The sequence below is a fragment of the Cyclopterus lumpus genome, chromosome 2 (genome assembly GCF_009769545.1).
Source record: "Cyclopterus lumpus isolate fCycLum1 chromosome 2, fCycLum1.pri, whole genome shotgun sequence".
NCBI lineage: Eukaryota > Metazoa > Chordata > Actinopteri > Perciformes > Cyclopteridae > Cyclopterus > Cyclopterus lumpus.
In genome coordinates, this window is record NC_046967.1 from 8,796,929 (window position 1) to 8,809,835 (window position 12,907).

The following is a 12,907-nucleotide window of genomic DNA, read 5'->3' on the forward strand; positions in this document are numbered from 1 at the left end:
GGAGTGACATTATAATCTCTGATGCCTCCACAGTCTTGAGTGTATTAAGCTTCATTGTTGTCGTAGAATTTCTCACGTGCTATATTATGACATATGAAAAAAACAAACGAAACAACCAATTATGTCGTCCTGCCCTTTAGGACAACAGCAGCACATTATTTAATTTGGGAGGACTTGTTGGGTTTAGTTCCAGTCTGCTTAGCGCCCTTGTAAATACGACGGTCACATGGTATCTCCTGACTCTACAAGTTGGCAGTGCCACCCTCCACCGTGGATGCAGGTCTGTGTAATAAGCTGCTATAGTTCCAGACTTATGTTGAATATTGAACACACACGAGTGGGAGAGCTATCAATCTTTTCATCTCCAGGGAAGCGAATGAGTGTGTGTGTGTCCCTCCCACAATGTGAACAAATAAATACAAATGATTCTTTCCATCGAGTCAGTCACTGGAGTATCAACAATATCTTGACTTCCTACTTCACATTCAAATAATCAGTTTCAGATTTCTCCTCCTGGATGCAGTTCACGCTTGAAAACTCGAATGCAAATGCAATCAGAGGCCTCTCCGTCAACTGCACTTCAAAGCTGCCCGGCAGGACACTTCAACCAATTCTTTTAATTCTCTTTTCTTAAATCTTCTTTTTGCCATCTTTGGTGTCAAACGTTTTATTTAAAAAAAAAAAAAAAGTATTTCTTTTAAGCATTGATATAAACATGAATACATTTCTACTCTTTTACAGCGGATAGCTCTCCAGTGAGGCGGTAATTTTGGTTGAGAGCGGTTGATTTGTCTTCTTTTTTTTTTTTCTCTTTCCGTCGCACAAGAGCGAAGCAATCTTTCCGGTGGCCAAAAGGTCAAGAGAAACGAGTGAGCTCCATCAAATCCTGAAAAGTAGTCCAGTTGGAATGAAAACATACGAGGGGGGTGTGTGGGTTTTTGTGACGAAAAGAGGTCCGGCCGTGTTTGTAATTGTTTTTTTCTGCTCAGTGGAGAGAGGCGAGGAATTACAGGTAACAAAGGTCACAGGTCTCATTTGAAGCCAATATATATATATTTATATAATATATATTTGATATATATATATATATTTTATATAATATATATTATATTTTATATATATATATATATATTATATTTTATATATATATATATATTTATGTAATATATATTTTATATAATATATATTATATTTTATATATATATATTATATTTTATATATATATTTATGTAATATATATTGTATATAATATATATTATATTTTACAAAGGTAACAAAGGTCACAGGTCTCATTTGAAGCCAATATATATATATTTATATAATATATATTTTATATATATATATATTATATATATTATATTTTATATATATTATATTTTATATATATTTTATATAATATATATTATATTTTATATATATATATACATATACACACATACACTTTGATACTAACGCTGAGGTACTCCAACAGGCACTGGTGTTTAATAAACATGATTGAAATGCTGCCTAATTGCCCTTTTGTTAAAGACGAGTTTTGGCTGTAATTGTAGAAAGTCATTTTTCAGTCGGGAGCAACAATAATCGAGAACGCACCAAACTTATGAAGCAGAGGGCCGCCGAATGGAAAGATGATTACGGACAATTATGCGGCGACAAATGCCCTTCAAAGCTCGGCTGCAATGGACGCACAAATAATTCAGGTTAGCCCCCCCCCCCTACAGGTAAATACAATAACCTGTAAGTGTATGATGAAAACCGTAGATGATACAGCGGCCACTCATTGGGTCATTTATTCAGCTCCTTGGCTCCAATATTTATATATAGTGAACAGTATGTCGATTCGTAGTTGAGCCAATCAAATCACAGAATCCATAATAGTATAACGCTAAGAGGGTCATTTTGCGAGAGGTTTTTTTCTCAGAAGCAAAATTGGATTGTTGAAAATGGAGTTAAAAGGAGTTAAAAATGTCGGCGTCATCTCTTTTAAACACACACACACACACACACACACACACAAATGCCTCAACATCCACTGCACCTTCTTTTCTTTCTTTCTTTACGTTTTCAAGAAGCGGATTGTGTGTCGCAGGCCTCCCCGCACGCCGGTCTTCCGTCCCAGACAGGAAGTCATTACAGGGGCTCTCACCCCGTCACAGATGGCCATTTAACACATCGCTGGCAACTGCAAATGAACCAGGAGGAGCAGCCGGCCGACTCGTTGTGCCGAATGTTTATCTCCCGCTCACCTGCTGCGAGGTGCACTTCCACCTTCGGCTCGATTCACTTATTTCATTTCCCACTCGTCTTGTCACGCTGGAGCCGACACCTTAAACTTCAGTCTGGTAGAGTTTGCCCTCTTTTTTTTTTTTTTTTATCTCCGCGAGCTTGCGCAGTTGAACAAACATCATTTTAGCATGCTTTTTTGTTGAGAAAAAAAACCCCTCTGTTTATCTTCCTGTTTTTTTTTTTGTCTTCTTCCTCAAACCTCTTGCCGGCCCTCTGTGGAAATGTTGCAGTCGCCATATTTGCACCGTCAAGCTGCCGTCGGTGCGTTTTGGACTTCAATCGGTGATAAAAACGGATAAAGCCGACATGACAAGTTACAAATGAGAAAGCAATTGTCGCCGACACCCGGGAGACAGCCGTCCACTCTACCTCTCTCTCTCCTCCTCTTCCTCCCCCCCCCTCGCTCTCCTCCTCCCTCCCTCCCTCTCTTGCCTTGTTCTGTTTGCTCTTGCTCTCAGGAAATGCCTCGCTTGTTATTTACTATCTACACACCGGGTGAAATATTAACGAAGGCATCTCTTTCAGATGATTTCTGCAAGTGCCTGAGAGATGAGGGTGTATGCACAGGGCCTCTTCATTAGCCCCCCCCGCCCCGGCGCCTCGGGGTTTTAATACGGTGTGTATTCACAGGATGGATTCAGGTGCCAGTCTAAAAAACCCGTGTGGGAATGGCCTTTACGCACGGGGGCCAGGCACTTCGACTCACACGAGAAGGGGGCAGAGGGAGTTGATGGAGCAGCACCGGCGAGGCCTGGGTCTCTAAATTGCCCCCCCCCCCCCCCCCCCCATTCGGTGTGGCGACTGGCTGTCACGGACACAGATGGAGGACGCCGCCGCACGGGAACAGGATAAACTGTCTGATAAGCGCACGGTGAGGTGCAGACAGGCTCTCTCTCTCTCTCTCTCGTGTGTGTGTGTGTGTGTGTGTGTGTGTGAGGGAGGCGAGAGAGATGGGAATAGAAAAGGAAAATGAGTCAAGGGGGAACAGGCAACAGATGACTCTCCATCTGTGTTCAGAGGCTAGCAGAGAGGAAACAAGCCAAACAAACACCGAGGCGCGGCTCTGGTCTCGCACCTCCCCGTGGGTTTCCGTCTCTCTCTCTCTCTCTCTCTCTCTCTCTCCATCTCTCTCCCCCTCTCCCTCTCTCTCTCCGCACTGACACTTAAGTGCATTTCGACACTTCGACACACCCCTCTGCAATAAGGAGCCGGATGGAGTGTTCACAGGTAGAGCGGCAACGTGTCATTAAGGAACACCTCGTAACACAAAAGGGTTTCTGTGAATGGAACACCTCCCAGACGGACCAAAGTGGCTTTCCTGCCTCTTAGTCGGCTCCCTGAAAGACGTCGGTACGGTACTCGCGCTGCTCGTTTTCTTTTTTTGTGTATAGCTGAGCATGACGGGCGTGCAGATGCATCCCGTCGAGTCTCATCGTCATTCCAGCTAAACGCGCTAAAAAGAGGAGAGAGAGAGAGAAGCCGTCGAGACCGAACGTCGCCCTCAATTATTCTCGTCATCAAAGCCTGACAGACTGCTGTTCTATCACATTTAACGACCTCACCCTTTCTTCTCTTTCTTTTCCAGAGAACATTGCACGCTGGGAACATTTCCTGTGGGCGTGTACATGTGTTGACCCTGCGTTTGTTGTTGTCCCCCCCATTACAGCCAAGATCTGAGACTGTATTATATTAAGATGAAGGCCATCCTGATTTAGGCATCCGGTTTCAACACATTTCAAAGGCCTTTTAAAATCCAGACAGAATACAAACCGCCACTCCGAAACTCTAAAGAAAAAAGGCATCAATATGTCGAGGATGTGTTGTAATTGGGGGATTTATTAAATTGTTGCAAATCACGGCGATAGACAAGATAGACATAATAAAGACTAATTAACAGGCAGGAGACCGGCCCTGCAGCCGGCCCTGCAGCCGGCCCTGCAGCCGGTCTTGCAGCCGGTCTTGCAGCCGGTCTTGCAGCCGGCCCTGCAGCCGGCCCTGCAGCCGGCCCTGCAGCCGGCCTTGCAGCCGGTCTTGCAGCCGGCCCTGCAGCCGGCCCTGCAGCCGGTCTTGCAGCCGGCCCTGCAGCCGGCCCTGCAGCAGCCGGCCCTGCAGCCGGCCCTGCAGCCGGTCTTGCAGCCGGCCCGGCAGCCGGCCCTGCAGCCGGCCCTGCAGCCGGCCTTGCAGCCGGTCTTGCAGCCGGCCCTGCAGCCGGCCCTGCAGCCGGCCCTGCAGCCGGTCTTGCAGCCGGCCCTGCAGCCGGCCCTGCAGCCGGCCGTGCAGCCGGCCCTGCAGCCGGCCCTGCAGCCGGCCCTGCAGCCGGTCTTGCAGCCGGCCCTGCAGCCGGCCCTGCAGCCGGCCCTGCAGCCGGTCTTGCAGCCGGCCCTGCAGCCGGCCCTGCAGCCGGCCCTGCAGCCGGTCTTGCAGCCGGCCCTGCAGCCGGCCCTGCAGCCGGCCGTGCAGCCGGCCCTGCAGTACTGCAGGACCTGCAGTCAGGCATTGTAAGTACTTCACAGGGCTTTTTGCTGAGTCACATGCTGACTGCAAAAAAAAAAAAAAAATGACACAGTTTTATCATCCGTCTAGCCAAAAGGAGTCTTTTTAAAAAAGAAAAAAAAGAAAGCGGTCAAAGGCATGTTTCACTCAAACTGAATTAGCCCCACGATGGCCCACGAATCCGCACAGTCGAATCCCCATTGTTCTGTCTCAATAGCAACCAAATGAAGCTTGCCCTCCCCCCTCCCCCCGGGTTCAATCGGGAAGATTGCCTCATTCACAAACCGGTGCCCTCTAACTGTCATTCAGCGCTCGTTCCTAATCAGCTACTTCAAGCGGAAATCTTCTTCCCACGAAGCGCAGACGTCACCGCACCGAGATTACAGTTTTTGAGACTGCAGTTGATTCCGAGGTGTGGAGATCATGCTTTGTGTGAGAGGGGGAGGGGAGGGGGGGGGGGGGGCTGAATCAGTTACGTTAGTCTCGTCTCAACGGGGTACTCGTGTTAAAGTCTGTAACTTTAGTCATCCGCCATCGGCACTTTTTTTTCTTCTTCTCTCCCTTAACTTTGATGCTGGAGAACGCGTTCAAAAACAAAAGAGTAGCCAGCAGTCATTCCCAAATCTCAATCCACACGTGATCTTTTCTATACGAACATGAATAATACCACCGAGGAAGAAAAAAAAAGAACAGCGCTTGCGGTTTTCTTCAGGTTTGCAATCTTTCATTTCCACAAAACACCAGCAAGACTGGCATCCATTCCCAGCCTTTTAAAAAAAAAAAAATGTTATGCCAGCTGTAGATATTGATAGCAGACAGTTAGAGGCCGCTCACAGTCTGGACACTTATTCCAGCGTCCCTCGGCCATATTGTACGTTAAAAGATAGGATGTGCAATATTCTCGGACCGAGAAATATGAATCCACAGAGGTTTCTTTGTGGCTTGTCCAGATAATCCTTTTGGTCTGTAGAAAAAAAGAAAAGAAAAAAACCCTTCTGCTTTTTTTTCCCCCTTGTGGCGTTGTGGGGTATTGGGGGGGATTCTCGGAGGAGGTAGTTTTCATTTCAATTGAGGCCGACACAATTGGTGCGCCACGCTCCGATCCAGTTTGGAGATACGGAGTGAAGAAAAAAGCACTTCAGGTAAATCGTCAGAAAATCTATTCAAGGATAAACTTAAGTTATTTTTCTGTTGGGGGGGGGGGTGTGATTCATCGCATTGATATGCCTAAAAACTGAAACCATTTCCGTGTGTGTGTGTGTGTGTTTATGGGCATGCGTACAGACGCGCTCGTGTTTGTGCGTGTGTGACAAGGCGCCGAGTTGCTCTCATTCCTCGAAGCCCCCCCGCCCCCCCACACCCCCACACCCCCAGGCGCCGGGTAGCATCTGCAGCCCTCTCTTTTCCATATGCCCCGTGCCTCTCAGTCTCACTCAATCATTAATTCAGGGTGATTATGAATTAACAAGCCGCCATCGCTCTTTTCCCCGTCAGATCAGCCTGATTTCTTCATCCCCTTTTCATGATCTCGGCATTAGAAGAGGGCTTATCAACATGCGTAGGCAAAGCGGTCTCAGGTGGACTGTTTGGCTTGATGATGCCCGCGGATGCAGTTGCTATAGCGATCCAGGATTTCTTATTAGGAAAAAAAAAACAAAAAAAAAACGTGTTGCTTAGATTCTCCCTTTTTAAAAGGTCCAGGCGGAGTTCAGTGCCCCCGTTTTCAAGGCACGATGAATTCAGGCCGCGTGGAGAATTTAGTTTTCATCGCATCCTTGTGGGGGGGGGGGTCCAGACGAGGCCGACATTGCTGCCTTGAGTCGGCAGAGCTGCGGGTGGGGGGGGGGGGGGGGGAATGGAAAAGTAGCCGAGCGTTTATTTCCCCGACGTATTGTCCACTCTCATCTTCCCAAAAGTTTGTTGAGGCTGCGATGAAAAATCCTCCCCAGGTGGCGATTGGAACAGACCTCCCTTGAGCGGGCAGGAGGAGGAGGTGTGTGTGTGTGTGTGTGTGTGTGTGGGGGGGGGGGTCACGCTGTTGCTCACACAAACACCAGACAGATGCTCGCCAACGCGGGGGCCCGAGCAGAGCATCCTCCAGCTGAAGGGCGGTCTCCTTAATCACCATGACACCCTGCTGCTCCGTTGTTTTGCCAAAACAACGGAGCAGCAGACAGACACAGCAAACTTGATTAGATATGTTCTGTTGGGAGTGAGGTTTACAAGCTTCAAGCTGCGTATTTCTTTTTTTGGGGGGGAAGGGGGGGTTCTACACAACCAAAAATAAACAGCACACGTCCAGCCCCTGCAATCCACTGCATCGAGCCTACCTCGTTAAAAAGGTTACATTTTTAATATTGGGCTGTATAAATAAATTAAAAAAATGTTTTGACTTGCCCAGCAGCCTGTAAGGACACCTGTGGACACTATGGACTGTGCAGCATACTACAAGCTACACACACACACACACACACACACACACACACACACACACACACACACACACACACACAGGGTGGGAACAATAAAATCAAATCTGTGCAACCAACATCTGCTGTCGGGCTGATGGAGACGGAGACGGCCCGCCCCGTGCAGAACTCCATTACCGGGTCTGGATGTTGCCAGAAGGCTCTGAGATGAAGTCATGTCCATGTGTATGCTGATGGTTATACTTTTATAGGTTAATACTTTCCCACAGACCTCAAGGACACCGCTCTCTCTCTCTCTCTCAAAACATGTAACTTTCTGGGACGACGGCCGGGTCAAGCAGTACGAGTACGATTAGAGAGTTTTTACTTTGTAAAGCATGTTGGCAAAAACAAAGAAGAAGCTTTTGTACAAAGATTTTGTATATAAACATTGTTATATTTGGATTATTTACTTATGACAGTAAACTTGAGGAAAGAGCGTATATCATACATCTATTATTTATTCTTGCCGAATTCTATATGTGTATATATATATATATATATATATGTGTAAGTTTACAAGCCAAAGATCTATTTATTTGTGTTTGTTTACCAAGAGTAAACTATTAAAATCTATTAAATGCTGTCACAACAGAAATACCATAATAACAGTAATAACATGCATTACCTGTGAAGTAATTACAGCATATTTCTTATGCTTTTATTTCTTCCTATATATAGATGTACATATGGACGTTGCTGTTTCTTATTGACAATTTGTTGAAATTATACATTTATACAATGTAGAGGGAACATTTACATTACATTACATTACATTACATGTCATTTAGCTGACGCTTTTATCCAAAGCGACTTACAATAAGTGCATTAAACCGTGAGTCCAAACTCAGAACAACAAGAATCAAGCAAGTACAATTTCTTCAATAAAGTTAAACTACAGAGTACTATCCGTAAGTGCCATTTAAGTGCTACTAAAGTGCTATCGGTAAGGGACATTTAAGTGCTACTACGGCATTTAAGTGCTACCTATTCAAGGTATAGTCGAAAAAGATGTGTTTTTAGTTTGCGCCGGAAGGTGTAGAGACTTTCTGCTATCCTGATGTCAATGGGGAGCTCGTTCCACCAATGAGGAGCCAGCACAGCAAACAGTCGTGACTTTGTTGAGTGTTTAGCTCGAAGTGAAGGAGCTACAAGCTGATTGGCAGAAGCCGAGCGAAGTGACCGGGCTGGGGTGTACGGTTTGACCATGTCCTGGATGTAGACCGGACCCGATCTGTTCGCAGCACGGTACGCAAGTACCAATGTTTTGAAGCGGATGCGGGCGGCCACCGGTAACCAGTGAAGGTCGCAGAGGAGCGGAGTAGTGTGGGTAAATTTCGGTCGGTTGAAGACCAGTCGAGCAGCTGCATTCTGGATGAGCTGTAGAGGTCGAATGGCATTAGCAGGTAGACCTGCCAAGAGGGAGTTGCAATAGTCCAGCCGTGAGATGACCAGAGCCTGGACCAGAACCTGTGCCGCCTTCTGAGTGAGAAGGGGTGACTGACTCGAATGACGAACCGCGGGGATCCGCCAGAGATGGCCGACCCGAACGCGGCGTCTTCTTCCACCAGTTCGTCGCGCTCGTTTTCACAAACTCCGGCCTCAGACGTCCCTTCGCCATGCTCTTCCTGCAGCCCTCCAGTGTCATGACAACCCCCATCCCCTTATGAATAACTATATGGAAAAAACCTGATGGAGTCGGTGTTCCTCAGTCCCCTTACTTCTCTCTCAGACACAGATTCCCCCACTATATATTGAAGTTTAACTTTAATAAGCCAGTGCCAATGAAGTGTGCGGCGTCCAATCTCTATCACAATAGAAAAGTCCTGAGAAGCACGACTAAGGACAGAGCTGGAGAGAGAGAGAGAGAGAGAGAGAGAGAGAGAGAGAGAGAGAGAGAGAGAGAGAGAGAGAGAGAGAGAGAGAGAGAGAGAGAGAGAGAGGGCAACACCGAGGCCACGCAAGGTTATTTAAAATCTTCCACATCATCCAATTTAAAAATGTGCCCACACACTCGTTTTTTTTTCTTCTTCTTCCTTTTCTATGCACAGTCAAGATCTGAAGGAAAGTAAACCAGGGAAGTGTGAAGGGTTAAAAGACGTCTACGTGTTAAAGATAAAGTAGCCCGACTACTTTAAAATACCACGCCACTGTTGGTTGGTTGACCAATTGACCAATTGACCAAGTCGAAGCCTTCTAAAAAAATTAAAAAAACACAGAAAAATATATAGAACCAAAAACCTACACAGTATCTGGGTCCAGTCCTAGTACTAATACACAAGGTCCAATCTCGTGAGTAGTTGACTAAGTAATTTGTAACTGTTAATTAATTATGAGTTTGTGGCCATCAGCATTCTATTTGCTCCAAATTCAAAATACCACTTTGCAACGCAGGTGAAAAGGTCAAATGTATGTTTTTGACCAAAATCCAAATGGCCCGGTTACAAAACGGTGAATTCATTCTCCGTCTCATTTTTTGGTAGTTTAAAAAAAAAAAAAATTATAGCAATGTCCAAGCACCACACCGGGGGCCACCGCATGCGGCGGTGGCGACGCTCGTTGCTATGCGGTGGTGCGTTGCCGCGGTAACTTCACCCCTTTTCCCCTGAAAATCTGACAGCCTTTCAATCGGGAGACACCACCTTAAAACCCGTTATGAATGACCAAGTGTTTATGGTAATTTGTTGTGTTACGGATGCACGCACACGGGATGCATATTGTCTCCGCCTTGATCCCACGGCTTTACAAAAAGACCTTTACAAAAAAAATTGTAAAAGAAGAAGCATAATTCGTCTGCGCTCTTGACTGTTAATGTGTTTTAATCACTCTCTGGATTCAACCTCTGGCCCCTTATCTGGGTGTGCGTTAGATAAGCGTGTTTTTTTTAATCTGTGAGGTTAGGACATTTTTTAGCACCATCCACACTGGGATTGTAAATAATAGGAGCATAATAGGTCAGAAAGTAACCCTTTCACTGAAGGTTTTTTTTGTTCTGCTGCCTTTTGCTAACTAACCTAAGCTCATCTGGTTCGTAGTCCCTTTTATATGAGGAAACCAAGCCCTCGCGTCATTATTCATGCCCACAATACGAGCTCTGCGTCTCACCTCGTCCATTCACGCAGCTTTCAAAGGACCCGACGTCCGAGAGTTCGATTTTTTTTCTTCCAGCTTATGATAATGGATGCCTCGGCCCCTCGGTTTATGAATGGGGTCATGTATCCGCTGGGAAGGGTTTCATTCAGAACTCTCTTGGGAGCACGTCCACAGTCTGATTCAGGGGATGGGATTCGGGGGTACTGGGATGGCAGCCAGTTCATCTTCATCAGCAAGCCCGTGTCATTTAAGGACAAAAACAGATCAGTTGTCTTTGTTTGAATTATTTGTTCATAAATGGAGCAACAGTTCACGTCCCACCGCTGCATCGCGCGTATGAATACAGGAAGGACCCAGCAGAGTGGCGTCCTCTTCTTCTTTTGGCTTGTGTAAAACAAACTGGGCAACCGTATGCACGACCCCCCCCCCCCCCCACCCCCCGATTCTGCATTCATTGCACCCAGAAAACGGAAAGCAAAGTGTAGATTTCCAACGCGCCAAATGGAAGAGAATTGATTGCTCGAACCAAAATGGAAGAAAGCAACAAATACATTTTACAAAAAAAACAAAAAAACAGCGTGTTATCACCACTTATCTGTGACTTTTGTCAGTGGCTCCATAATTCAAAATGTTAAGGCCGTGACATCTTTCTTTTGTTTGTTTTACTATTATTCATGAGACGAGAAGATAAGAGAAGAGTGGCTTTTAGTTGTGTGTGTGGGGGGGGGGGGGTGGGGGAGTGGGGGGGGGTCTGAAGCATTTGACAGCATTAATACACAGTATTCTTCTGTTGACATGGAAATAAACTCTTCATTCCCAATGAGCATCTGTATTCCTCTCCTCACACACTCTACTCGCTCTGAGTGCCTTCTCCTGAAATTGCTGCTTGCTCATAGCGGCCTCTTTTCTCGTGACGTGATCTCGTAATCCATCTTCAAAGCGACCCCCCCCCCTTCCAGTTTCTCTCTCTCCTGGGTTAACGTGGGCGGATGGGCTGTAGCCCGGATATCATATGCATGAAAAATGTGCCATCCCTGCACTTTTTCTGCATTGGTATGTTGCAGCGCAGCAGTTGATGGATAGAATGTGTCACTTAGTGCAGTGCTCCGGGCAAGAGGAGGGGGAGGGGGTGAGGGGGGGGTTGTCCCTCAGCGTCATGGGCGACTGGAGGCTGGAAAAGTAAAGGCCGACAACCTGGCTGCTTTTTTTCTTTCTTAACTACCGCGGCGTCCACAGGAGACGACCTGTTCCTCCGGCTGAAGGCCCAGACAAAAACATGCATTATTTAGACTGAGCTGCCACCGAAGGTTCGCAGCAGCGCAACCGTGCAACGGCACCCATGAAGATATGCGTGTGGTTTTAGCCGTAGCAGTTCAACTGTTATCATTTGAAATCTTTTTCTTTTTAAACGTTGAGTTTGGTTGTAATTGGCTTTCGTTTGGCTTGAGAGATTTCGGAAAAATATAGTCGACTTCAAAGAGATAATTATTGTAAGGACACTAAAGTCTGATCTGAACTGCAACTGATTATTATTATTAGAGATTAAAGGTCACACAAACCTCCCATAACCCTCTGTGACATATTAGAGTTGCTTGTTCCGTCCAGCAAAAGGTTATTGGTTTTATATATATATATATATAATTATATATATATATAATAATAATTTGCATAAATAACGTAAACTCAACGGTGCATTTGGGCTCTAAATATTTTGGTGGGATTGAATAGTTTCACACTGTGATTCGTTTGTCTGTTATTATCTGATATTCATTGATCCAATTCCAATACTGCTAACCCGTTACTAACCTCCTATTTCTGTTTTAAGAATAGCTTTGAATATTTAACACACCTGTTAATATTCCATCTTTTTACAGGCACGTTTGTGCACACCTTTTTCTACTGGTGATTCCTTTCATGCAAAATAACATATATTTGTGAAGAGGACTTTCTACGACCTAAAAACGTGACAAATACAGGAAAAAATACAGAGCAGTCGTCTCAGCCATCCTGAGAGCGGAACAAGGCTGTAGTGGATCAAGCTTTTGTGGCGGGTGACTCTGTAGTATATATATATATATATATATATATATATATAGCTACATTAGTTTGATCCACATTGCATTGACACCCAGTCCCGGCATGCCCCCCCGGCCTTAAGAGCTGACGGGTCACATTCAGAGTGTGGCCGGGACTCGCCGTTCCGAGCAGGCAACGGCCTCCGGCGGCCTCCGGCACTTACAGGTCCCGACGATATTATTTCAACAGGCTTCCAGCGCCGCGGAGAGAGTCGCCGCGGTGGCCGGGAGCTAATGGGCCAGATGCAAGAGCCACCTGGCCACCGGGCTTGTTTAGCGGAGCAACCGCGGGCGACATTGTGTGTCAAATCCAAGCCGGCGTTTAAAAGTAATGCTTAAAGCCGTTATTATTTATATATATATATATTTGATTTTGTTATCATGACATTAACGCAGCTTGACCTGTGGAAATAGAGGTCATGTAGCGGAGCTTCGAAAACCCCCCAAAAATTCATCACTTTGTAGCAGATGTGCGAGCGCACTTCAAATTCC